Raw genomic sequence first — 27,590 nt, forward strand, 5'->3', positions numbered from 1 at the left:
TTTTTTACGGTTACATTAGGTGGTGAAAATGTGAAAATGGAGAAGGGGTTAAAATTACTTTAATCAAGTGAATTATTGACTAATGACCTCAAAAAATGATGATTGAAAAATATGGTAACTTTTTGCTCGTAGGATAGCAATGCAATGAGATGAACCAGTTGATTAATATTGGGAACTTATCTTTTGAATTTGAGCCCGGGCTTAATACGGGGCTTTTATAACTAGTATATGTATAAAAGAGAATATAAAGAATTTAATTACATATTGTCGAATTAAGAAAGGCTTAAGTCATTGCCAGTCATCTAAATTTATCTCGAAAATTCACTTAGACTTCTCAACTAAGGCATGTACCTATCAGACACTTCAAATGCTAAAATTGGTACCTATCAGACACAAAATGTTGATTTGGCAAGGAGAGTGTAACACACCCTCCTTGGAGAAAAAAAATAATATTTTACTTTTTTTTAATTAAAAATTTTATATTTCAATTATTTTATTAATATAATTTTTAATTAACATAAGTTTTAATTTAAAAATAAAAAAGAAAACCACCCAACCCCTTCCCCCCCCCCCCCAGTTTCATTGTCTTCATCATCCCTCCCCTACCCCGCATCATCTTCTTCACCCCACACCCAACCACACCCACATTCATGTTCTCTAATTCTCATTCACAGTAAGAAAAATGCACTAATAGACGACAAGTGAAAGGAGAAAAAAACATGTAGTTCATAGCTTCATACAGCAGCTCTGCACACACACTCCATTTTCCATATAGACACACGCACACTGTGACAAAGAGAATCGAGAGAGTGAGGGTGAACAGAGAAACAAATTGACCGAGGAGGTAAGGATGGCGACTTCAGAGAGGATCGAGAGAGCCTTTTTTTCGGCGAGTTCTCACCGAAGACGTTGTTGCCACTAGCTTTTCCCCATTTTTCATCACTGTCTAAGCTCATCAGAGCTCCGGCGAGACAAAAACAATGAACCCAGTTCTATTTCGGCGATTCATCAACTAAAATCGACCCCCCTTTCACCGGAAGCACCAATTATCTCCACCCATCCCAAAATCCAACGAAACCTTATCAAATGAAATAGAAGCAAAGAATTAAAAAAATTAGGAGCAGATTTTGAAAAATGAAAACAGAGGAGGGTGAAGAAGAATTAGTCTACTGGGGGTGGGGGGTGGGGAGGGTTAAGTTATTTTTTTTTTAATATAAAATAATTTTCTTTTTTCTATTTTTGTTTTAAAATAATTTTTTGATTCTCACAAGTGTCATTATTTAATTGGATTTTTAACTTATAATTTTTTTTTAAAATTCGTTGGCCATGTGTCTCTTTTTTATTGGTCATTTTTTCCATGTCAGGCGAGTGTATTACACATACTCTATATTTGTTGCTGATTAGGCAAAAAAAGCCTGATAGGATCAAAATTTGGGGGGTTTAGGGGCCTGATAGGTACAAACTTTAATTGACGGGTTTAAGTGAATTTTCGGAACAAATTTGAGGGGCTATCGATGGGTTTGGACATTAAGAAATGTCATGTGCAACACATATTGTCAATTCATATTTTTTCTCTCTTTTCACGCGCTTTTAGGAAGGGGAGTACACTCTCTTTGTCATATCACCCTCTTAGATAACTCAATCCATCAAGGTTAGGACATATGGGAAGAATCACCTAATATATTTTTCTCTGATGGGATTTGAACCTAAAACCTTAGTTTTCAACACCATTGGATGTCTTTGTCATTTCACCCTTTAGTGCCTGTTTGGATGATGATTTTTCATGGTATGGTATGGTATGGTTAGCAAGGTAACCATGTTTGTTTTGATTATTTTTTCAAAGGTATGGTATGTTTTCATAGTTTGATAACTATGAAATCCTCCAATTTTCAGAACCACCAATTTGGTGGTATCCCATGGATCTGTTATTTTTTTTTTCAATTATACCCTTATATAATATTATCTAATCTTTTTTATCCTTTATCCTATATAACTTATAACCCTAATATATTTTTCTTTTAACGCTTTTCTGCTCACAATTTCTCCTTTGTAAGAGGGAAACTTGTGTTTTTGAGAGAGAAAACAAAGTACCAATGCATGGGAGAATGGAAAAAATGTGTTCTGAACTAATCACCAGAACATGCACAAAATTGAGCAAGAGATTCATAAGAATTCAACTAAAAGAAAATCATTCATGAGGCCTCAGCTAAAACAAGATGCCAACAACAATAAATAATCAACTCCACCAGAAGCTCCTCTCCCTCGTATGTCCTCTTTGCTTCTGGTTGAAATAAGTTGTTGCGGTTCTAGTTCTTGATTATCTCATGAATGTAAATTTTTAATTTTGTTAGAAGTTTTATGAATTTCACAATGTAATATATTTACAATACATGATTTGTGATAAATTTGTAGAAAGAAAATTATTTTATTAATAATTATCGATAAATTTAAAATTTATAATAATTAAGGATATTTTAGTAAATTTATCCGTTACGATACAGTACCATACCATCAAACCAAACAAAAAAACTATCATTAAACAGCAGTGAACGATACAGTTTATTCAAACATGGTATTGTACTAAACTATACAGTACCATATCATACCATATTGTACCGTACATTATGAAACCATGATAAACCACCATCCAAACAGAGTGTTAGGAGGATGTTTAATACATTTCAAACTAAATAAGGTGGTATTTAAATATTAATTAAGTTAAAGTGTTAAAGTGAATTTGATGGACAAGTTTGGGGAGATTTTATGTTTTTTCTCATAAAATTATTCAATTATATTATTCCACATGATATCAGAGTTTTAGGTTAATTCCTGACCAATTTTATTTTATTTATCCTATTGTTAAAAAGTTCATTTTTAATCTTTATTTTCCCAAAGATTGAAACCATTCAAAAATCATGTCTGAAAAGAGTACTAATGCAAATATCCCAACCTCAGAAAATGTTTCTACAATCGTAGAGAATAACTCTACAATTTCAACTGAAAGTTTGTAAAATATTTAAGATTTTTAATGATTGAATGAAAAATTTGACCTAAAATAGGCTCAACTAGTTCGCACCTTTTTAAAGGATAAAGAAAAATTATTTCATGGTTCAGGACCATTTAAAGAAGACTCCATGTTCGATGTATGGAATGAACAGAATGCAATGGTGATGTCTTGGTTATGAAATTTCATACCTTCGGAGATCAATGATAGAGTTATATTTTTAAATATTGCTGAAAAAATTTTGAATGCAGTGAAGGAGACATATTCTAAAGTACATGATGCTGGCAAGATATATGAAATAAAAAAAAAACTTTTTGTAGCAAAATAAAGACTCGGCCAATTATGAATATTCGAACTTTTTACAAGAGTTATGGCAATATATGAACCATTATTAGTTATTGCATTTAAATGAGTTGTAAAGATGATGCTGTGATTTTGTAAAGATTCACTGAAAAAAATTATGATTTTCTTGAGAGCTAAATACAAAATTTAATATAGTGCGAGTGTAAATCTTAAAAAAAAAAAGATCTTACATCATTAAACAAAATAATGGCCATTACACAGACATAAAAAGAACGAAGGAGTGTTATGCTTGAAACTGAAATTAATGAAGGATTAGCTTTTGTAGTAAAAGGGTCAAGTTAAAGAGAATTCAGAGTTTCACAACGTGATACAAGTTCGGAAAGATTAATTGCATGAAAGAACTTCAATTTGACATCAAAAGCTTGGAGTGTTTCAAGAAATTGTGGAAGTCAAAGAATCAATACAAGAAAAATTAATATTATATTCTATTTTCTTTTGATCATAATATAATGTATATGTGATTAAGGGGCATTTATGCCTTTTCTAATTTTAGTGAATCCTAGCACTATAAATAGAATAAAATGAGAATTATTTGAGCTAGACTATATTTTGAGGTGAATACTCTTTGTGAGTTTATGGGTTGAATCGCTTTGTCTCTACATTGGATCTCTCCTGAATATCTTTTGGTAAGATTATTCATGTATGAGTTCAATTCTCTTCTTCTTTGAATTAATCATGTAATTGTTTGTTCAAATTATAGAATTTCAAATTCATATTTGGTGGTCCCTAGTGCTTATCTTTGGGTTTTTTAATGCCATGATTGTAAATTGGGTAATTTACATAAATCCCAAAATGTTTAAGGATTATAACATTTTTTTCAACAATTTGTTTAATTACATCATATCCCGACTTTTTAAAATTGTGATTCATGTGTTATAACGTGATACATTTAAAACAGAATAGATATTTATTTTAGGAAGTAACGGATTATGTTTTATTCTGCGGAGCAAATCACGCTCAATTGGTTATAAGCTGGATTACTGATAAACACAAAATCATCAATTCCCCTTGATTAACTTTCAAATTTGAAGCAAACCATATGTATCGTTTTGAATTATATCAAAAAAATTATTCGTTCTTCCTTCTCCAATTTTTTGATTAATTTTAATGGAGATCATGTTTGTCTTATTGCGTTATTTTGGTGTTTGGTTTTCAGAGACTAGGTATGATAACTATCAGGTTGACGGTATTTTCCTTCATGAAAAACCTTCGTACTGCGATTTAATGAATGTAATATCAACACAATTGAAAATTGATGTATCTCTGAAAAAATTCATGCCAAATACGTTGTTCAACGTAATTCATCAATATTGTTGATTCATAATAATATGGCTGTGAAACTTTTTCTTGAGATTTTGATACGTGCACCTGGATTTGGAATGCTTCCACTGTGTATTACAACAACTGATATTGTAATTGATAGTGATACTTTCGACGCAGATGCTATTGCAATTGAGTGTCATGATATTATTGAGTAGTCTGGACTTGCAATAGTTGTAGTTGATAATGTTGAATCTTTGTTTGTTGTTGATATGAGTAGTGAAGAACTAATAACGGATTGCAATAATAGTGTTGTCAAGGTGAAACAAAAGTATAAAAACAAAGATACTCTTGTATCAGTAATGCATAACTATGCAATCAAGAAGAGGTTCAATTTCAGAGATGAGAGATCTGACAAACAGAGTTTTGATTTTGTTTTAGTTGTTCAATGTCAATTTTTGATATTATATTTTATTGATACATTTTCCTAAATTATCCAACATCACTGTTTTCAGTTTTTGTAAGTTAATTTCTATGATACTTTTTTCATCGTAGATCTATATATTGTGTGTTGTAATTTGTGATTCATATATTTATTTACTTATTGTGCATTGTGTTTTCTTGATAAAGTATAACAAAATTTGAGATTTTATAGAATAATGGTGATTCATATGAATGATACATATTTTATCATTATATGTGTATAATGGTGATTCATATGGTAGATAAAGTATTTATTTCAATCAATGGGTGATATATTTTGTTACAGTATGTTATATATGTAACTCCCATGTAATATGTTTGGTTATATTTCATATCGATATCAAAATATTCAATATATATATATATATATGAAATCAGTAGCATACATGAAAACATGATTAATTTTAAAATTTCTGATTAATAGTTAAAGAGTGCGACTTAGTGTAAAAGTAGAGAGATACATATATACCTTATGTGATACATTTAATAACAGATTAATAGAGATTCAAATTTTGGAAACATTTTATTTTATTTTCTTTCAGTTATGTTTTGATATACAAATCTCTAAATTGTAGTTGGTTATTCAAGGCCTCATGTAGGCTTGGTTCTGATACTTTCATAGTAAGCTATTTCAATGATAAATATACCTTTCCATTAAAAGACAGAGTTTTTGATCATCGGCATGGAACAATTGCTTTTGTAGCTAAAATAACGGCTCTAAAGTTGTTGAACCATAAAATAATTCACACAAAGTGACATTATTGAAGATATAAAATGGGAATTTGGTTTGGACATAGATTACATGAAGGCATGACATGCTAAAGAATGTACTTTAAAGATATTGAGAGGGTGACTAGCAAACTAATACTAATGGGGCAGTTAGAAGAGAACAGAAGAGGGTGGCAGTTCATATGCTTTTTGCCTAAGGGATGAGAATGGTGATGTGCTAAATGCCAATGCAAGACCTCAGTAATATACAGATAGTATGCAGGTAGAAGCAAATGCTATTTTACATGTAGCTAAGCATTGTAAACAGACACAATTTGATAAGATAATCATTCAGATGGATTCTCTAGTTATGCATAAGGTATTAACAGGAAAGTGAAAGTGTCCATAGAGTATTACAGGCATAGTCAAGGAGATAGAGCAATGTTTGGAAGATAAGCAAGTCATATATCAACACATTCATAGGGAAGGAAATCAGTTTGCTGATTATCTTGCTAATTTAGCAATAGATTCAGAAGCAATCACAATCATCAGTTTTTAAAAACTTCACAAGAAAGGAAAAACTATTCTTTATAGTGATAAATGGCAGTACCCCTATTTAAGAATCACTCCTCTAAAGGGATAAAGGGTATCAGGGAAGTTAGGCTAGGTGGAGCACATGTTGAACAAGTTAAGAACACAGAAAAAACAAACTATGCTTTAAATACCCTAAAGTACTTCACTGTCATCGGAGGATTTAGAGGGAGATGTCAACTTCATAAACCTGATTGTAAAGCAGAACATACATTCTTCGAGATCCAAGCTTTCCTTATCGTCAGAGTATCCAGATCTGAGCAGCACAAGCAGAAAGCGTTAAGGCAAGAAGCGAAAAATACTTCAAACGAACAACAAAGCTAGGAAAAGAGTCATACCTGGAAGTAATAGCTTAACCTTGTTGAATAGAGCCATCAGAGATGCTAAAAATATTGTTTTGAGTCTCATACATAAGAGGAAGCAGACACAAAAGAAGCAACATCATTTCCTAGTTATACTAAGCCGAGACATCAAAATAAGAGAGGAATTACTTACTAGCGAAAGGTGAATCTGAAGAAGAAGCGTCGAAAAGAAGCTCCAGAGTAACAATTGAACCAGATTCGAAGAAAGAGAGAAAAATAGTAAAAGGCGGCGTGAATGATTTAGGGATTAGGAAAGTTATCTAATTTAGGGAATTCACTGATTATATTTGTTGCCAATATTAGATCCGGGTTAGGCCGAATCAGATAAATTGGACTACAATGTTTAATTGTATAATGGGTTGGTCTATTATTATGATTTAATTATTAATAAAAGATCAAATTAAATAAAAAAGAGGGTGACTAGCAGACGGATATAAGAAAATACTTACCTACATATACATGTTGAATTATGTTTACCCCAATTCACATATAAGGAAGTATAACTCTCCCGATAATGAGTTCATGTATCTATTCATAGCACTACATCCATTTATTAGGGGATTTGAGTATTGTAGGCCAGTTATGGTAGTAGATGGTAGTCATATGAGTGAACCATATAAGGGAACATTCATTCAGCTAGCACACTTGATGGAACAGGTATTAGATGTAGTCATTCTTGTATATTTTTTCTTCAAAATGATGCTAAGTGTTATATAAATTTGACATAATGATGGTTTGATGTTATGTATCAGGTCATATATTGCCTTTTGCATATGGGGTTGTAGATTTTGAGAATGATTCCTTGTGGACATGATTTTTCCAGCAATTTAAGTGTACTTACAGTGAGAGCGATAATATGTGTGTTGTCTCTAATAGACATAAAAGCATAATCAAGTTTGTTAGTTTAGTCTATCCATGTATACCATATTTTACATGTGTTTGGCATCTTTGAAATAATGTCTGCACGAATAATATAAAGAGTAAGGACAAGCTGACCAACAATTTTTTTTCCATGGCTAAATCGTACAAGTTAGATGATTTTGATGAGCTTATGTGTAAAGTGGAAAAGATTAAAAATAGAGTAAAGAAATATCTGACAAATGCTGGATACGAAAAGTGGTCACGAGTTCATGCTCCAATAAATAGGTGAAGGATGATAACTTCCAGGATTGCAGAATATATCAACTCTCATCTTGTTGAGGCATGTGAACTGCCGATTTTAGATTTTCTTGAACAAGTCAGAATCTTATTTGATACTTAGAACCGCAAAAATAAAGACAAGTCTAACTTTCTCGCTAAAAGCTCATTGTGAGGTAAGTTTCAACAAATTCTTCAATTGAACGAGGCAAATTCATCACGTATGATGGTAAGTTATTTACTATTTATGTTACAGTCACAAAGTTGCTTTGTAGTGAATTGTATCTTCTCTGATACCGGATGTATCATGATGATACATCTAAAAATCAAATGTATCATTATGATACATCTAGAAAAATATGTCATAACTTGAAAATTCATTCATTATACAAAATTATTCTGTAATCTTTATGATTCCTATTTTATGATGATTAACGTAACTATACATTAAAAAATATTTCTCAGGTTAAGAAATCAACGAACTACATATACAGTGTGTATGAAGAAGGAAGAAAATACATAGTTCGGTTGGATAATAGAACATGCAACTGTGGTAGATTTCAGCTTGACAAGATACTATGCGTGCATGCTATTGTTGTTTTGAAAAGCAAATATGTAAAGGAAATGAAGTCATACTGTTCTGATTACTACATAAAGGAGACACTAGTTAAGACGTATGAAATGTCACTTTGTCCAATGCCTGATAAACGAGATTGGCATGTACCAACGGAGGTGATGGAAGATGTGGTTTTATCTCCAAAATATAAAATACCACTAGAAAGACCTAAGAAAGGAAGATGAAAGAAAAGTAGCGAAATTTTTTTATCAACCTCAAATTGTTGTGGAAAGTGTGGGCATGAAGGTCATAACAAACGCACTTTCAACTACTTTCCAAAGGAGATGTGATATTTTTTTTGAACTGGAATCTGAATTATTTATTAAGTTCAATGTTTTGAATTCAATAATTAGTGTTAAATTCTCAAAAATTTATTTCATGAGATATTTTATTTACAATCGAAGCAGAAATATTTATTAAGATCAATGTTTTTAATTCAATAATTTGAGTTAATTTATGAAAAATACGTTTCAAATAATTTTTTGCAATTGATATATATTAAAACATTTATAAATATTATATGATTCATATAAAACGTTTATGAAAGTTTATGTGATTCATATTAATAATGCATGTTTTAGTGTTACGAAATTTTAACACATCTGGAATGTTAGTGATACATTTTCAACAAATTATTTGTATTTTCAATAAATTATTTGCAAGTGATACATATTAAAATATTTATGAATGTTATATGATTCACATTAAGAATTCATAAAAGTTATGTGATTCATATTAGTAATGCTTGATTCAATGTTAAGACATTTTAACACATCTGGTATGTCAGTGATACATTTTCATAGTTGAAAAAAGTGATTCATAAGTGTGATATGGTTTAAACTCCTTAACTAATTTGTAAAAGAACTAATCAACTATATATGTATTTCACTAAGGTTCCATTCACAAAATTGTATAGTCAATATGAATCAAACATATGTATCAAACACATAATAAACAATGACAAATACAGTCATAACATAAATATAGAATAATATGGTCAAACAACATGGGAACACTTAATTTCATAAGCTAAAATGTCATGACATTAACCACAAAAATACTTAATACTTAATACATAAAACTGGTAATCTTGAAATATCCAACAACAACAACAACAAAAACATACCCAGTGTATTCCCACCTAGTGGGGTCTGGGGAGGGTAGAGTGTACGCAGACCATACCACTACCTCAAGAGAAGTAGAGAGGTTGTTTCCGATAGACTCCGTCTTAGGACCAATAACAATATAACAAATACAAAAAGTAAGAGCATATAAACTAGTATGGTACACAAAACAAACTAACAGTATAACAAACACAAAAAATAAGTGTATAATAAACTAGTACGGGATGCAAAAAAGCCAAGACCACTAGCCTCAAACTACAGCCACAACACTATGAACCAGAAACTCCAGACCCAAAAGAGCACTCCCCTATTACAACCTCCGCGCTGCCACCCCCGAACCCTCTACCCTAATTCGCGTCCTTCACACCTTCCTATCAAGGGTCATGTCCTCTGTAAGTTGTAATTGCTCTATATCATGCCTAATTACCTCCTTTCAATATTTCTTCGGTTTACCTCTACCCCACCTAAAATCATCCCTAGCCAGAGTCTCACACCTTTGCACTGGAGCATCAGGGACCCTCCTCATCACATGTCCGAACCAACATAGACTCACTTCTTGTAACTTATCCTCTACCGAGGCAACTTCCACCTCCACCGAGATAACTTTCACCTTCTCCTGAATAATCTCATTCCTCACCCTATCTTTCCTGGTATATCCACACATCCATCGCAACATTCACATCTCCGCCACCTTCACTTTTTGGATGTGGGAGTTCTTAACTGGCTAACACTTCGCTCCATAAAACATAGCTGTCCAGACTACCACTCTGTAGAACTTACCTTTAAGCTTTGGGGGCATCTTCTTCTCACAAAGGAATCCCGAAGCGAGCCTCCACTTCAACCACCCTGCCCCAATACGATGCATGACATCCTCGTCAATCTCACCATTACCCTGAATTATAGACCCCGGATACTTGAAACTCTCCCTCTTCTGTATGGCCTGAGAGTCTAGCTTCACAACCACACCATCTTCTTGTGACATATCACTGAACTTACACTCCAAGTACTCCATCTTGGTTCTACTTAACATAAAATCTTTAGATTCAAGCATCTGTTTCCAAATTCCCAACTTATCACTAACTCTACCCTGAGTCTCATCAATCAGAATCACATTATCTGTAAATAACATACACCAAGGCACCTCCCCTTGAATATGTCATATCAAAACATCCATCACCAAAGAAAATAGAAATGGGCTAAGAGTCGATCCCTGGTGTAACCTTATCAAAAATATGAAGTGCTCCAAATCTCCCCCTACCATCTTCATACGAGTCTTCACACCATCATACATATCCTAAATTGACCTAGTGTATGCCACGGGCACCCCTTTAGCCTCCAAGCACCTCCACAGAATCTCCCTGGGAACTCTATCATAAGCCTTCTCTAGATTAATAAACACCACGTACAAGTCCTTCTTCCTCTCTCAAAACTACTCCACTAATCTCCTCACAAGGTGAATGGCCTCAGTGGTTGAGCGACCAGGCATGAAACCAAACTAATTCTCAGAGATCGTCACGATCCTCCTCATCCTCAAATATACCACCCTTTCCAAAACCTTCATAGTATGACTCAACAACTTAATACCTCTATAGTTGTTACAACTCTGAATGTCTCTCTTGTTCTTATACACTGGAATCATTATGATCTAGCTCCACTCTTCGAGCATCTTAGCTGCTCTAAAAATAATGTTAAACAACCTTGTCAACCACTCCAAACCTACCCCGCTAGTGCTCTTCCAAAAATCTACAAGAATCTTGTCTGGCCCTATCGTCCTACCCCGCCGTATCCTGCGAATAGCCCCATTGACCTCCTCAACCTCGATACATCTACAATAACTATAATCGCAACCCTCCTCAGATATCTCTAAGTCTCCCAATATAGAACCTTTGTCCTCCTCGTCGTTCAAAAGTATATAAAAATAGGACTACCACCTCTCCTTAATGAGGGCATCCTCGACCAACACTATACCATCCTCTCTTTTGATGTACTTCACTTGGTCAAGGTTATGATCCCTCCGCTTCTTGTCCTTGTCCATCCTATACAACTTTTTATCTCCGTATTTTTCCTCTAAAGCCGCATACAAACTCTCAAAAGCTGTTGTCTTAGCTGTCGTAACCGCTAACTTAGCCTCTCTTGTAGCTACCTTATACTCCTCTTTATTATTCTGCCTGTCCTCATCATCCTTGATCTTAACCAACTTAGCATAAGCCACCTTCGTAGACCCCACCTTTCTCTTGACCTCTTCGTTCCACCACCATTCTCCTCTGTGTTTGCCAGATCGACCTCTTGAGACACCTAACACCTCTCTAGTGGTCTCCCTAATGCAACTGACAGTCGTCTTCCACATATTATCCATATCCCATATACTCTCCCACGCCCCCTACTCTTCAACTTTTCTTCCATCTTCAAAGCACTAGCCAAAGTTAAGCTACCCCACTTAATCCTGGGTCGTGCCTCCCCACTTCTTTTTTTTTGCCCTTATTGATAACCAAGTCCATCACCAACAACCTATGTTGAGATGAGAGATTCTCGCTAGTTATGAATTTACAGTTTTTACATAGCGCTCTATCCTTTTTTCTAAGAAGCAAAAAGTCTATCTGAGTCTTGACCACTAAACTACAAAACGTAATAAGGTGATCGAATTTACTATCCACAACCCAAAAGCCCTAGAAAAATCCAATAGAGAAGTTCATCCTTCATTCTTCTCACCAAAATCGAAACCGCCATGCACATCATCGTACCCTCTCGACAAAGACCCAATATACCCATTGAAATCCCCTTTCACGAAAAGCTTATCAGTGCTCGGGATGCTCCTCACCACCTCATCTAAAACCTCCCAGAATTCCTTCTTCTCCTCTTCATCCAAACTTACTTGCGGGGCGTAGGACTAATAACGTTCACTGTAGACCCTCTCAAGACCAACTTAATAGAAATCAGTCTATCACTAACTCTCTTTACCTCTACCACCTGCTCCCTAAGATCTTTATCTACTAAGATAGCTACCCCATTTCTATGTCTCACGCTACCTGAGTACCACAACTTATATCCATCCACATCTCTCGCTTTAGTGCCTACCCATTTAGTTTCCTGGACACACGCTACACTAACCCTTCTCTTTCTAAAAATCTTCACCAGCTCTATAGACTTACCTTACAAATTACCTATGTTCCAAGACCCAACTCGCAACCTAGAAGCTCTCTTTTCCCGCGTAACCTTACTAACCCTAGTCCCTAACCCCAAACACGATCCTAGACCCGACCCAGACCCAACCCCTCCAAACCCCAACCTAGACCCAACACCTCCTGACTCTGACCCCGACCCTAACCTATGACATGACCCTTGTCTACCATTGCCAATCACAACCACTATACAATAAAGAGGAAAAGGATGAAAGGAAAAAGGGAAGAAAGATAACAAAGGGGGATCAAGATAAGGTAAAAGAGCACACTAGTTACAATGAAGTCAATAAAGGAGCTAGGGACACAGACAACAATTTATAATAGATAGAGAGCAACAAAACCAATAATATAACATAAATTTTGATAAACAATAGTTAATAGCGGGAACTAATACTGCTACAATTAATGGATATGCTAGTAAATCAAGTAACAGTAATCAGACAAGGTAACACACTCCAAAGCTACTAAGAACAATAAAAAGATTCACACGTAAAATACTATTACAAAGTAACCAATCAACTAGAAATTCGACACCCACAACCAAATAATAAGCCAAGAATAGTACAGAACACTGCTAGTATCAAGAAAGCTATAAACAACTAGAAAAGATGGATTGAGTGCACTTGGTCAAAGCTGGGTTATGTCCGTATACTTGGTTGAGTCACTGGATTCGGGTAATTTGAGGTAGAAATTGGTCGTAGGAATAGTATTGCCGAAATAGTGTCACCAAAATAGTATCAATGGAATAGTATTCCTATTACCTAAATGTCTCTAGGAAGAGTTGCTGGAGCATCTTCTGAGCGTTATCCGGTGCTTCCAACTTACACCTTCATCGGAGTCGAGCCGGTGGAAACCCTAGTACTGTCGGCGATAGCAGTACAAAGATGGGAAATTAGGGAAGGAAGAGAGAAGGGGATAGAGAGAGAACTCAAGAGAGAGAAAATAGGGGAGAGAGGAAGTAACCCTAATATCTTAAAAGATATCTATAGATTTTTTAAATCTTGAGAAAATTACAATATTCTCAGATGGAATAAAGGTGTGTTTAGTCCTAGGAGAATTCGTATTGTCACTAATATATCCATTAGATGCCTTATTCACTCCATAGTCCCATGATAATGATATGTATCTGGTACGATGCAGTCCTGAATCAAACTCTAAATAAGATATTTGATGCCCATCACTTAATAATTCAGCATATGCCGTAATAAATAATCCATAATCCCTATAAAATAGATCAGTAGATAGTTAAGGATTTCCAATTATCACTTATGTAAAAATCATATATTTTAAAAAATAAATGATACGTACAATGTGCCACTTGATTGTTGCACAATACCATTAACAAATTGAATATCAAATCTATGCTGGTCCATCTTTTTCTTGTATGCTTCTAGTAGTGACCAGTCCATGCATTCTTTCTTCTTAAAAAAAAATCAGATATTGACTAGTAAGTTGACAATATTTCACCAAGCTCTTTTATCTCAACTACATGACCTATATGAACTTTCAATGAGTTATACACACAAATACATATTTTTTTGAGAACTATGATTGCTAACACCAGTGAAACAATTCCTAATAATTTATTGGCACATACACCTCATCAATCAAATGCCACGAAAGACCTATTGAAATGCATAGACCTTGAATAATTTTATAAATGAATCTCTCTACCGAAGCAACTTTCATTGAAAAAACATTTTCATCCTGAGAGCTTAGACCAGTCTCTGATTGCTTTCAGTGAAAATGAGTGTATGTGTCATGAATGTAGTTCTTGAATATGCAATTAGCGGGAATATATACAGATTCATTGGTGGTGTTCAATTTTGCTTTCTTGCGAAGATAGTAGAATACCACATCGATTTGTTGTATTGGAAGATTAAAATATATAAGAACATTTGATTTATATATGTCATACATAATACAAGTGTAAATCAGTTGATACATACGGATTTATAAAAAAAATGTGAATGGAAAATAATTAAACTATGAGTTCATGTAGAATATTTATATATGTATCAACTACTATGTATGTGGTCAATATATATGGCAGAAATTGCATAAAGATATGATATGTGTGAAAAATCTATATACACAGTACACCACTAGAAAATAAGAAATATAAATTTATGCTTAATTCATAAAAAAAAATCCAGTTAGGTGCTATATATATTTGTTTAAGGCATACCTCATTATTTCACCATGTATTTGACTGTGCCATGTTGTAAAAATAATTTTTTTCACTGAATGTGCAACTACAAAATCAAACTTTAGTTTTAGGTTATCGTATTTAGCGATGTAGTGCTCATCTTTCCCTTTCCTATAAGCATATTATGATTCCAATCAATATTGAGAATAATAAATATATATGATATTTTGAAAGGTGATTCATCAATCTTACCTACTAGTAAGTGTTTTGTATAGTCCAACTGACATCCGAAGAGAGAACTTAGAGAACAACTCTTTAGCATATGGTCCATAAATGTTGTGACCTTCAAACGGGCAGTTCAACTTTTTGCAAGACTGGATGACTACTTTATCTTTTGACCCAGAATAAGAAATATTGATATATGGTGACTGATAAAATTTGAAAGCTGCATATTTTGTTGGGCAGGTTTCTTGACGACATCTGAAAGATTTGTCTTGCACACTGAGAAATAGTTACAATAGCACTGTGATTAATATAAGACTGACTATCGATGTTGCCTTGCATATTGCATGTGTCGATAGCTGCAATAACACTATCAGTGATGGATAATTGGTTATCAGTGATTCCTGTTGGATAGGCTGCAGACAATAGTGGTAGATATAAGGCAATTTCTTCATCTAAATCTTCATCTATATTATGAATATCTTCTTCAACCTCCTGTTTGACTTATGTGAAAAGTAAAATTTTTGTGAGATTGAATTTTTGATAGGAAGTGATTAAACTAACTATATGTATCAAATTGATACATGTGAAATCATATGTATCAAAATAGTACATCTGGAAAACATAATGAACATATATTAAACTTTGATTACTGGAATCTTGGATCTGTTTAAGATTGGTTTAAAATTTGTTACTAAGGATCTATTATTTAAACATAAAAATTTAAAATTTATTTGTTACTATTACAATGAATAATTTCAACACAACCAAATAATGACAATTTAACTGTATGAGCAATCTCCAATATAAGTAAATCAATAGTACCTCCTGGCGTATGTTTCTTAGACCTTCATCTATTTTTGTGGTTGCATTATACATCTCTTCTTCTTGCACTTTATCTGTATACCCACTAACAGACTCCTGCTTGACATACGTCAACAATGATCTTTGTGTGAAATTGAATTGTGGACATGTTTTCTTTGAACTTTCAATATGTATAGTTATGATATACTTGCAATCTTATGTATCAAAATGATACAATCATACCATATCCAACATCTGTAACTAGAATCCTAGAGATCTGAAAAATCTAACATTTGTTTCCAACATCATACTCTACTTGACATTTTAGAATAATGAACTGTGTAAAATTAATTTTTTGGATAGATTTTGGTTAAACTTTCTATATGTATCAAAATGATACATCTGAAAAACTTAATCAGTACATATCCAACATTAGTTACTGAAGTGTTATAGAATTATATCTATAGTTTCAACACTTTCAATAATGACAAATAAACTATTTGAGGTTAATAGTTTGAGCAAGTGAAAACAATCAATCACACAATTAAGTCAATTTAATTAACAATCAAATGTGTTATTCTTATTACCTTTACACGCTCGTCAACTCCTTCTTCATTGCCACCTACTTTAGATGATCATTTGTAATCCTCTACAACATTGTCACTTTTAGAGTCTATATTGTGCTCATTATGAGATTGAGGAGGATCCCCTTCTCTATCCGAAATATCTTTTTCAATTTCATGCATGATAACAAATTAGAACAATACGGTAATATTGTGATATTAATGATAAATTTTGAATACCTTGTCATATGAAGTATAACCTTCTTTCACAACTTTTATAATGCATGTATAATGGTCCATCGTCATCGTTTAAAACTTATTGAATTTCATGTCAACCTACATTGTGAATAACGACTAGTCAATGGATATACTATGATTGACTTGTGGTGTCAAATAACATGTGGTTAATGTTTATTTAGTTTGTCAATGCAATCATGCAGATATACCTTGTGGATATACCTTATGTATCATATTAAAATATGTATTATCATTAATGTAACATACCGATCTATTAATTAAATTGATACTTTTTTTTATAGAATTACTTTTATTTCTGATTAAATATTCATAAACTTATAACATTGTACATGTAATAGGTGAAGATTGTTTTTTTTTTTTAAAAAAATGTTATACTTACATAAGTCTTAACATAAGACTTTATGTCGTCCAAGTCTAACATGAAAAATGATTACTTTTTCTTAACAACAGAAGATGCATTAGGTGCATTCCTCTTTTCAACATTATGCATAACTGTGTCTTTTTTCAAGAAAACATGAGGCTCTGAATGAGCTCTTTACTACACGTGAAATCACTTTTTTTTACTCCTCGTCAATTTTTTGTTTCTTTGTAGGAGGGTGTGAAGATGGACTGACACCAATCATCATCTTTTTAAGCGGGTTTGCATTTGATGGAGTACTGAAATCATCAAATTCATGTAGAATTTTAGTCGGAGAAGTTCTTTCAGATTCTTGTTGTACAGATACGGTCTATGCTACACTGGTACCATCATCTGTTGGACCAAATGTAAGAAGTTTGGAAAAATCAAGTTGGTTCAACTTTTGTGGTGACGGGGATAAATTCCTATATACAAGATGAACAAAAATAACACAAAAGACAAAAAAATATCTAATTATATTTACTTAAAAATTAACAATAGATATACAAAAGTCTGACTGAAAAAACAATACCTTACTAAATATGCCCTCCATCAATATCTCATATCTTGGCTTTGGTTTAACCACTTTTCAGTTAACCATCCTTGGGATTAAATTATTCTCATGAACGGCTATTGATTCATCAACTTTGGAACAACATTTATACTACCAAATCTGAAGAGCATATGGCATACCATTCAAACGATAATACTATTGCACCTCATTCATGGACCGACTAAATGAAGTCATCAGTTTTGAAAATGCCAATTTACCTCATAAAAATTGACTATAACTTTCATCCTCAATCATATGAAATTCTCGAGCAAGGATATTGTCTTTATCTAGTTGTGATAACACAAATATGTGAATAAAGTACAAAATCCCAATCTTTACAGCATCTTTGAGATTTCTTCCCCACTTTTTAATCAAAAAATAATTGATCAACTCGTTTTTTTGACATTTTCTGTGGATTTTGAAAAATATTTTTTTTGTAATCTATAGGGTGAAAGGTCAGAATAGTTGAAATCATCTTCATTCCCAATACATTTCAAATTGATAACAATGGCAAACTCATACAATGAAAAATGAAGAATGGTATTATTGACCAATATCCTTACCTGGTCCTGATAAGGGTGTTGAACCTCGAAGGTCATCAATCATCTTGCTATCAATCCTTGAAAGTTACAATTAGGGAGGTCCAGAAATGACCCAAAACAGGTGCTTCAAAAGATTTTGATTCCTTCATCCTTCAAAACTTCTTTAAGCTTATCTACTACATTGAGGTTGTGTGCACTACCATACCTTAAGTCGTGGGCAGATCATTTTTTTACAACCAAATTAAAATTTTACCAACAACAAATATTGACAATATCATAAATTAAATGATGATTCATATGTCAAATGTATCACCTATTTATAAATGAAAACAACAATAAAATAAGTATAGAAAATATTAGGACATATGTATCACCAATAATTTGATCCTCAAAGTATCACTCTTACAGTGTAAAACAATATGTATCACCAATTATATAACATCAAATGTATCACTCGTATAGTGTGAACAATATGTATCACCTATTAATTGAAATAACAACTGTATCTTCCATATGAATCACCATTATACCCATATAATGATAACATATGTATCATTCATATGAATCACCATTAAACTATAAATATGTATCAATAACTTAATAATTTTATATATGTATCAAGCGATTTTAAAAAAAAATTATGTACCACCTATATGTATCACGGATGATATCAATATCTAATTCAACGGGGAATTAGGGATATGCTCTATTTTCTCCTGATCTTTTATTTTCATGTTCGATTCTTGATTTTTGACAGCAAAATATTCCGTAATATTCTTCATTTTTTCAGGATCATTGCAGTGCTTTGACCTATTTTTACGAAAACCTTCCTCTGTGTATTCAAAGTTACAACTTGATGACTTGCAGAAACACCTTTTTGTGTTTCGATTTGGAAAATCCTCAAATTGAATGAAGTTGAATCTTCATTAGCCATTGAAAATCAAACAAATTAACACAAAAGAAATTAAAACATATATGAATATTAATTTATCTTGTTAAAAATTAACTTAAAATCCACTTAAACAAACGACTCACCTCCTTGAAATAACTGATTTTTTTTTAAATTTAATAAAGTAAATTGACGGTTCTAAGCAGTTGAACAAGTGGAGAAGGAATTTATCTCAAATACTAATAATTTAGGAGAGATTTTAAGGGAGGAAATTGTGAGAAAAATTGTATGAGTTAATGGTGGAGAAAACTTCGGATGGTGTGTTTCTACATATGTATCAAGAGTAAAAGTGAAATCTGAAATTTTAAGAAAATTTTTAAAAATAAGAAATATTGGGTAATATAGTCTCTTAAGTTTGTGATTTTGTGTAAATTATCCTTGTAAATTTCTATGCCTTTGACCTTTATAGAATCAACTTTGTTATGTTTAGTGAGAATTCTTTAATATTGCTATTTGATTTGTGTTGTGAGTTATTAAGTGAGAAATACAAGAAAGTTTTGAAATTGATGTTTGTGTTTGATCCGGGGATGTATGCTTGAATTTAAAGTTTATGAATGATATTGTTTATTCTCTTAATCATATGGTTAGAAGAGTACAATGTGAATTAAGGAATTGTTTGGTTCAAATTGTTGACGAAATTAGTTTTAACTTGAAAGTTTTAATGTGTAGAACTATTAGTTTCTTTAACCTTTTTTTATGATCATTGAGTCAAGTTATTGATATTATACTTGAAAAATTGATTTTTATGAGGTTTTATGATTCTTGACTCTATCCCAAAAATATGTATTATTGAGAGTGATATGTAACTTACTTGGAATTTTTTTTTTTTTGACTTGGGTACTAATTCTCCTCTATGATTTGAAAGTTTGAATTCGAGATCGAATTGTTTTCAGAAAGTAGAGAATGATGCAAGTTCGGAAAGTACTAATTACATGAGAGGATTTCGACTTAACATCAAAGTTTGGGGTGTTTCAAAAGAGTGTGGAAGCCAAAAAAATCAATACAACAAAAAATTAATATTATGTTGAGAGATGCTAAATAGACCAATTTTTTGGCTAAAAAATAGCGACAAATATAAAAAGACCATAACAACCTTTTTCTTTAAAATAAGGGATAATACTCACAAAAATACTTGAACTTTGATCGAATTTTCAGTTGAGCATAGTGAACTTTGCGGGGGTCTTATTACCCCCTATACTTTTTTTTCGTATTTTAATGGCATATATCTGCCAACTTGGACATGTGTAAATATGAGGTTGGCGCGTGTATTACACCGTCAGCCGTCGAAACTGAGTATAGAGTTTTTGGGGGGAATTAAATCCACTTTAAAAAGTTTAGGTGGGTAATAGGACCCCCGTAAAGTTCAGTATGCTCAACTGAAAATTGGATCAAAGTTCAGATATTTTTGTGAGTATTATCCCTTAAAATAAAGTTAAATCTTCATCATTTTTCTGAAATATTAATTGTATGATCCATTTATTATTTTGAGAAAATGACCATTTATTATTTTGAGAAATGGTGTTTGAATCCCACTTATCAAAGAACTTAACGGTCTTCTTCCTTCTTTGATTCCTTTTTATTCTCTTTTTCGAGCCATTTTGCTGCTTCTTCTTCTGCTTAATTCAATTTCTTCCGCTGACATAATATAAAAACTAAAAGTAAGGTGAAAATAAATAACGATATCTTAAGCATTAGAATGAAAAGAATATTATTTACTTTACGTCTTCGTGAAACTCCACCAATATAAAACAATCCTTTAAAATGACAAAACGAAAATATATTTTTAATTTCAGATTTTTTTGTATATGAATAATTATACGTAAGTATCTTTATAATATAACTCAATTTTAAATACATTCTCCATAGTTTAAAATCAAACGCTTACACTTACAGCTCACGCACTATAAAAATTCTATTCATCATAGACCTTCCTATAAAGTTTCTCTATAACTGATGACAATAAAAATATTATCATTAAACGATAAATTAAAAATATAAAGAAATTGTTGTTGCAAATTTGTTCTTATGAAGCTTTAAAAGGAAGATAAAAATTTCATTCGTGCATTTGATTAAAAATGGTTGTTACTTTGTAAAAATACCAAATGATACAAATTATTTAATACGGTATACTAACTATTAGTAACACTCTCTTTCACTTTAAAACATAATAAATTTTTTGTAATTTGATTTAATTATAATATTTTATTTTATATAATCTCTCTTTTATTTTTTAATTTTCGCATATTCTTCCACTTTAAAATTATTTTATATAAAATTAGTTGGATGAAGTTTCATTTATGTAGGATTTTCACTATTCTTTTTGTCTCATATTAGTTGATAACTTTTTTTACATACTACTTTAAGCATAAGGAAGAGAGTTTTACTAATTTACCTTTAAAATACTTTCTTAAAACTTTACAAACTTGTTTTTTACAATTTCAAAAAGCATTAATCGTAGGGGTAAAATGAAAATTTTTAATTAATTTTATCTAAATTTAGTAAGTGAACAAATAATTTGGGACATATATTTTTAGTAAAATGATCAACTAATATAGGAAAGAAGGAGCACATAAAAGGTTTAAATAATTTAGAAAACATAGGAATTGTTATGAAATAATAAAGAACAAAGAACAAGAGTAGAGAGAGAAGAGAGAGTAATTGTTATTTCTCTTGAGGAATGAATTACAATGAAGAAAAATCCCTTTATTTATAGGGAAAACTAACCTTGAGTTTTGTAACTTTTTCATAAATAGACATACACAATATATGGTAAAGTAGGTATTCACTATATATGGTAAAGTAGACATTCACTATATATGGTACATTTGTAACACTCCACCTTTAATGTCTAATTGATAAATAATACGGATATAGGCTCCCTCATTAAAAACCCTGACAAGAAAAACCCAGTGGGATAAAACCTCGTAAGGAAAAAAGATTACAACACGTATTAACTCTCCCTAATGATAATATCCTTGAATCTTTGCATCTCGATCTTGTGCACCATCTTCTTGAAAGTTGCAATTGGAGGAGACTTGGTGAATAAATTAACCACATTGTCACTTGAAAGAATTTAGATAGTGAATAAATTAACCATCTTATTGCATCCCCTATGTACAGATTGACGCAGAAGAAAGTTAAGTTTAGTGGTCAGATTCTTGTGAGAAGAGTTTTCAGGAGTTTAAGACTCGACTCGCCTCAGCCCCAGTTCTTACTTTGCTAGATAGTTTAGATGGGTTTGTTGTGTACTGTGATACATCCAGAGTAGGTTTGAGTTGTGTCCTCATGCAAAGAGGTAAGTTCATAGCCTATGCCTCTAGACAACTTAAGCCTCATGAGAAGAATTACTCTACCCATGATATTGAGCTAGCAACTATAGTATTTGCCTTAAATATTTAGAGGCACTATTTGTACAGGGTGCATGTTGATGTGTTCACAAATCACAAAAGCTTACAGTATGTGTTCTCTCATAAAAATTTGAATTTGTGTCAAAGAAGGTGGATAGAGTTATTGAATAATTATGATATAAGTATTCTGTATCATCCATGCAAGGCTAATATAGTGGTTGATGCTCTTAGTAGATTATCTATGGGTAGTGTTACTCATATGGAGGATGGTAAAAAGAAGTTAGCTCAGGAAGTTCATCAGCTTGCTCGACTAGGTGTCCGCTTAGTCGACTCAGCAGAAGGTAGTGTATGGGTGTAGAGTAGTTCAAAATCAACCCTAGTTTCTGAAGTGAAGGAAAAATAGGATAGAGATCCAGTCTAGTTAAGTTGAAAGAATCAATTAGAGATCAGAAAGTGAAGGTCTTCTCCCAAGGGGGAGATGGTGTGCTGCTTGTTAGGGTCGACTATGTGTGCCTGGTGTAGATGATTTGAGGCCACAAATTCTTGCAAAAGCGTATGGTGCGCGTTACTCGATTCATCTAGGGGCCACTAAGATATACCCTGATTTGTGGGAGATCCATTAGTAGAGTGGGATGAAGAGGGACATTGCAGAGTATGTAGCTAAGTGCTCTACATGCCAGCAGGTTAAGATTGAGCACCAGAAACCTAGTGGGTCCATGTAGGAGTACAATATTCCCACTTGGAAGTAGGAGTAAGTGAACATGGACTTTGTGACAGGTTTGCCTTGTACCCGTCATCAACATGATTCTATTTGGTCTATCGTAGACAAGATGACCAAATCAGTTAATTTTTTGCCGACCCATACCTCTTATTCAGCCGAGGACTATACCAAACTCTATCTTAGAGAGTTGGTTAGGTTGCACGGTGTTCCCTTAGCTATCATCTCAGATAGAGGTACCCAGTTTACCTCTCATTTTTTGAAACCATTCCAAAAGGGCCTCAGTAACCAAGTCCACCTCAATACGGCCTTCCACCCTCAGACAGATGTTCAAGAAGAAAGGAATATTCAGACACTTGAAGATATGTTAAGAGCCTGTATTGTTGATTTTAAAGGTAGTTGGGATGACCACTTGCCCTTGATTGAATTCACATATAATAACAACTACCATTGCAGTATTTAGATGGCTCCGTTTGAGGCTCTTTATGGTGGGAGATGTAGATCTCCGATTAGTTGGTTTGAAGTAGGTAAGGCCAAAGTATTAGGGCCTGAATTGGTGCTTGATGTGTTAGAGAAAGTTCAGTTGATTAGAGAAAGGATTAGGGCAGCCCAGACCCGACAGAAATTATCTGCAGACATGACGAGAAAGGATATCGAATTTGAGGTCGGTGACTTTGTGTACTTGAAAATCTCTCACATGAAGGGAGTGCAGAGGTTCGACAAGAAAGGGAAACTTGGTCCCCGATATGTCGGTCCTTTCAGAATTCTCAGCCATTTTGAAAAGCTAGCATATGAGCTTGAATTGCCTTCAGATCTAGCTTCAGTTCACCCAGTGTTTCATGTTTCATTGTTGAAAAAGTGTGTTGGTGATCCAGCGGTAGTTGTCCCTTGATAAATATGGATGTCCAGAACATCCTTTCCTATAAGGAAGTTCCAATCGAAATTATTGATCTTCAAGTTCGTAGACTAAGGAACAAAGAAGTTCCCTTGGTCAAAGTTTTTTGGTGGAATCAACCTGTTGAGGGAGAAACTTGGGAAGTAGTAGCAGATATGCGGATCAAGTACCCTCATTTTTCACTGTAGATTTAGTTCTAGGTAACTAGTTTCCTCAGATCAACTCTTTTCGCTCCAAGTTTTAGTTTTTTATAGCCATTCATTCGATAGTTCTTGCATTTATATATCAGTTTAGTCATGTTTTCAGTTGTGCATGCCAGATATAACCTCAGTTTTCAGCATCACAAATTTATTAGTCTTATTCGGGGATGAATGTTCCCAAGGGAGAGATATTATAATACCCTAAACATTTCTAGCTCAGTCCAATCCTTAGTACGTACTTGTAACACTTAGAAGCTGGAAAATATCTTGTTTTGGGTAAGTTTCAGGATTTTTGAACGGGGATTGGACTGTATTTGAATTGGAAAAATAGTAGCTCACTGCAATTAGGCCGTGTTGCGGTGAGTATCGCGATGAGCATGTCATCACGTTGCGATAAGCATGTCACCGCGTCGCGATGAAAGCTATTTCAATATTTTTCAATTTCCATAGGGTCACCGTGGTTGTACTGTATCGTGGTGAACCCCAAAATAGCAATTTTCACGGTCCAGAGAGTCACCGCGATTCCACCTCATCGCGGTGGGTATCACGATGATTCACTTACCGCATCACGGTGAGGCCTTAATCGACGTTCCAGTTGTGGGATTTTAAATCCTAAGGGCAATCTTATCTTTCATCAAGCCCCCAAACCATGTAAACAGAGGATTAATCTAGAAATTGAGCAAAATATGCTCATTGTTCATAAAATTTCTCTTCATTAAAACCCTAGCTCTCAAATACAAGATCAAATCTCAAGAAATATCGCCTTTAATCCTCTCAAATTCATTAACCCAGGTGTGTTAAATGTTCATCTAGTGGTTCCTTTCACTCATGGAGTCTAAGTATCCGGTTTAAATTGAAAAAATTATGATCCTTTCAAGTTATCTTGCTTTTAAATTTTGTTTAAACCATGAATTTCTATGAATCTTGTTTATTACCATATTTTAGCAAAATTGATGTCTGTTACTACACTCCATATATTTGAATATTGTTGTCCACTGATTTAATCCATGATTTGTTATAATGGTGTTGAGATTGTACTTTACTACAAGCTTTAATCTAATTCTCATGCTTTATGTACACCATGCATACCAAATGTTTGATAAAATGCCTACAAGGAGGAATATTGAACAATGCTTTTATGTTAAGTCCTTCAAGCTTAAATATTATATTTTACTCTTATTGCTTTGAGTCCTGGGGGTATTGAATACCTGACACCATAGTTGTTTACTTAGTCTCAGCTTAGTATCTTCATATAACTTCAGATTATATTATGAACATTACTAAAACAGTCAGTTAAACTCAGAATAGTTAGTAACTCAGTGTCATTCAGTTGGAAGTAGGACTTAGCACCGAGCGAGTACAGGGATGACGACTTTCCTATCAGATAGGCAGAGTCGGTAGCAATCTATATACTACAGAACTACGTAGCCAATGTAAGATATGAGAAGTCACCCGTCAGTTTAGGTTTGACTATCTCGCAGGGGTCACCCATCAGATTAGGCTTGACACCTTAGTTTTTTGAGATCATACAGTATACCAGTTTAGTAGATCCACATATCCAGCATTATTACCCGTCGCACAGTATTAACACCTTTCCAACTGGGGTTACAGGTTGGACCCCGATTAGCTCAGATTGGGGCATGTCGGTTAGATGATATCTCCCACAGTCTTATTCCAGTAATCGGACCAGTAGTTCAGTCTCAGTGTTTTTTGACCAAGGCGTATAAATATTGGTTATTTCAGTATTTCATTTTATAGATTTTTATTCAGTTCATGTTATATGCTTGGTCATGCATCCCTAGTATCTACAGATTTGACATCCTTTCAGTATTTACAAACTGTCATGCATATATAGTATTTATTGATTTTATATAGTTTCAGTATCTACAGATTTCATGCTCTTTATTCAGTACTCTATGTTTTATATGTATATTCAGACAGTTATTATTCCTGTTCATGAAACCATGCATGCCAGCCTACCTCATTTAGCATACCAGTACATTTGAAGTACTGATCGTATACCTTTCTTTTGTGCTATGATTTATTATATCATAGGTTCTAACGCTTAGTTCTTGGATCACACTTAGACTTCTCAGATCTCAGCAGTAGCAGTGGTGAGTCCTCATATTTCGAAGATGGATTATTTTTTTCATGCTTTCAGTCTAGTAGTTAGTTGGGGTCTGTCCCATCAACTCACAGTTATTCAGTTTAGAGGCTTTCAGACACTATAATCAGTTATTCAATATTCAGACTTCTATTGACATGTTAGTTAATTATTTAGTTTATCTCATATTTCATTATTTATTCAAACTCAGATAGTTATTTCTTCAGATTCATAATTCAGTATTTGCTTCAGTTATTAAAACCTTATGGTGTATCAGTTATTCTTCCACATTTGTGGTTATGTTACTCAATGCTCATATCAGGTACCAGCTCATGGATTAGCTTGTGGTCCCTCAGGATTATAAGCACCATGTGACGCTCAGGGTGTACTCTCGGGGCGTTACAATTACAAACCTTGAAATCACTTTAGATTTATAATCTCACCTTGTTTGGTAGAGTCTCATGTTGATAACGTGTTATGAAATAATAAAGAATAAAGAACAAGAGTAGAGAGAGAAGAGCGAGTAATTGTTATTTCTCTTGAGGGATGAATTACAATGAAGGAAAACCCCTTTATTTATAGGGGAAAACTAACTTTGGGGTTTGTAACTTTTTCATAAATAGGCATACATAATATATGGTAAAGTAGGTATTCATTATATATGGTAAAGTAGACATTCACTATTTATGGTACATTTATAACAGGAATAACATTATTGGGGGATGTACCATAGATTTTCATAATAATATAGAAGATGTAAGTGTTTGATTTTGAGATAAAAGGATCTATATTTAACCGTGTAATGATATAAAAATGTTCAGTGTAATTAATTAGGATCGACATTTATGAACTAAATGATTTTCTTTAATATGTTGAAATCTACCATTCTTAAAGTGTTTTGAGTTTTAACTATCATTATTGAAATATTTTAAACTTTTTTCAAAAATAATTAAATATGAAGTTTAAATTTAGTTAAATATAATAATTAATAAAATGACATAATTATAGATTATTTTAATAACAAATATAAATAATGATTTGCAAATTATCAAATTGGCGAAA

Source organism: Capsicum annuum, unplaced genomic scaffold (genome assembly GCF_002878395.1).
Source record: "Capsicum annuum cultivar UCD-10X-F1 unplaced genomic scaffold, UCD10Xv1.1 ctg1489, whole genome shotgun sequence".
Taxonomy (NCBI): domain Eukaryota; kingdom Viridiplantae; phylum Streptophyta; class Magnoliopsida; order Solanales; family Solanaceae; genus Capsicum; species Capsicum annuum.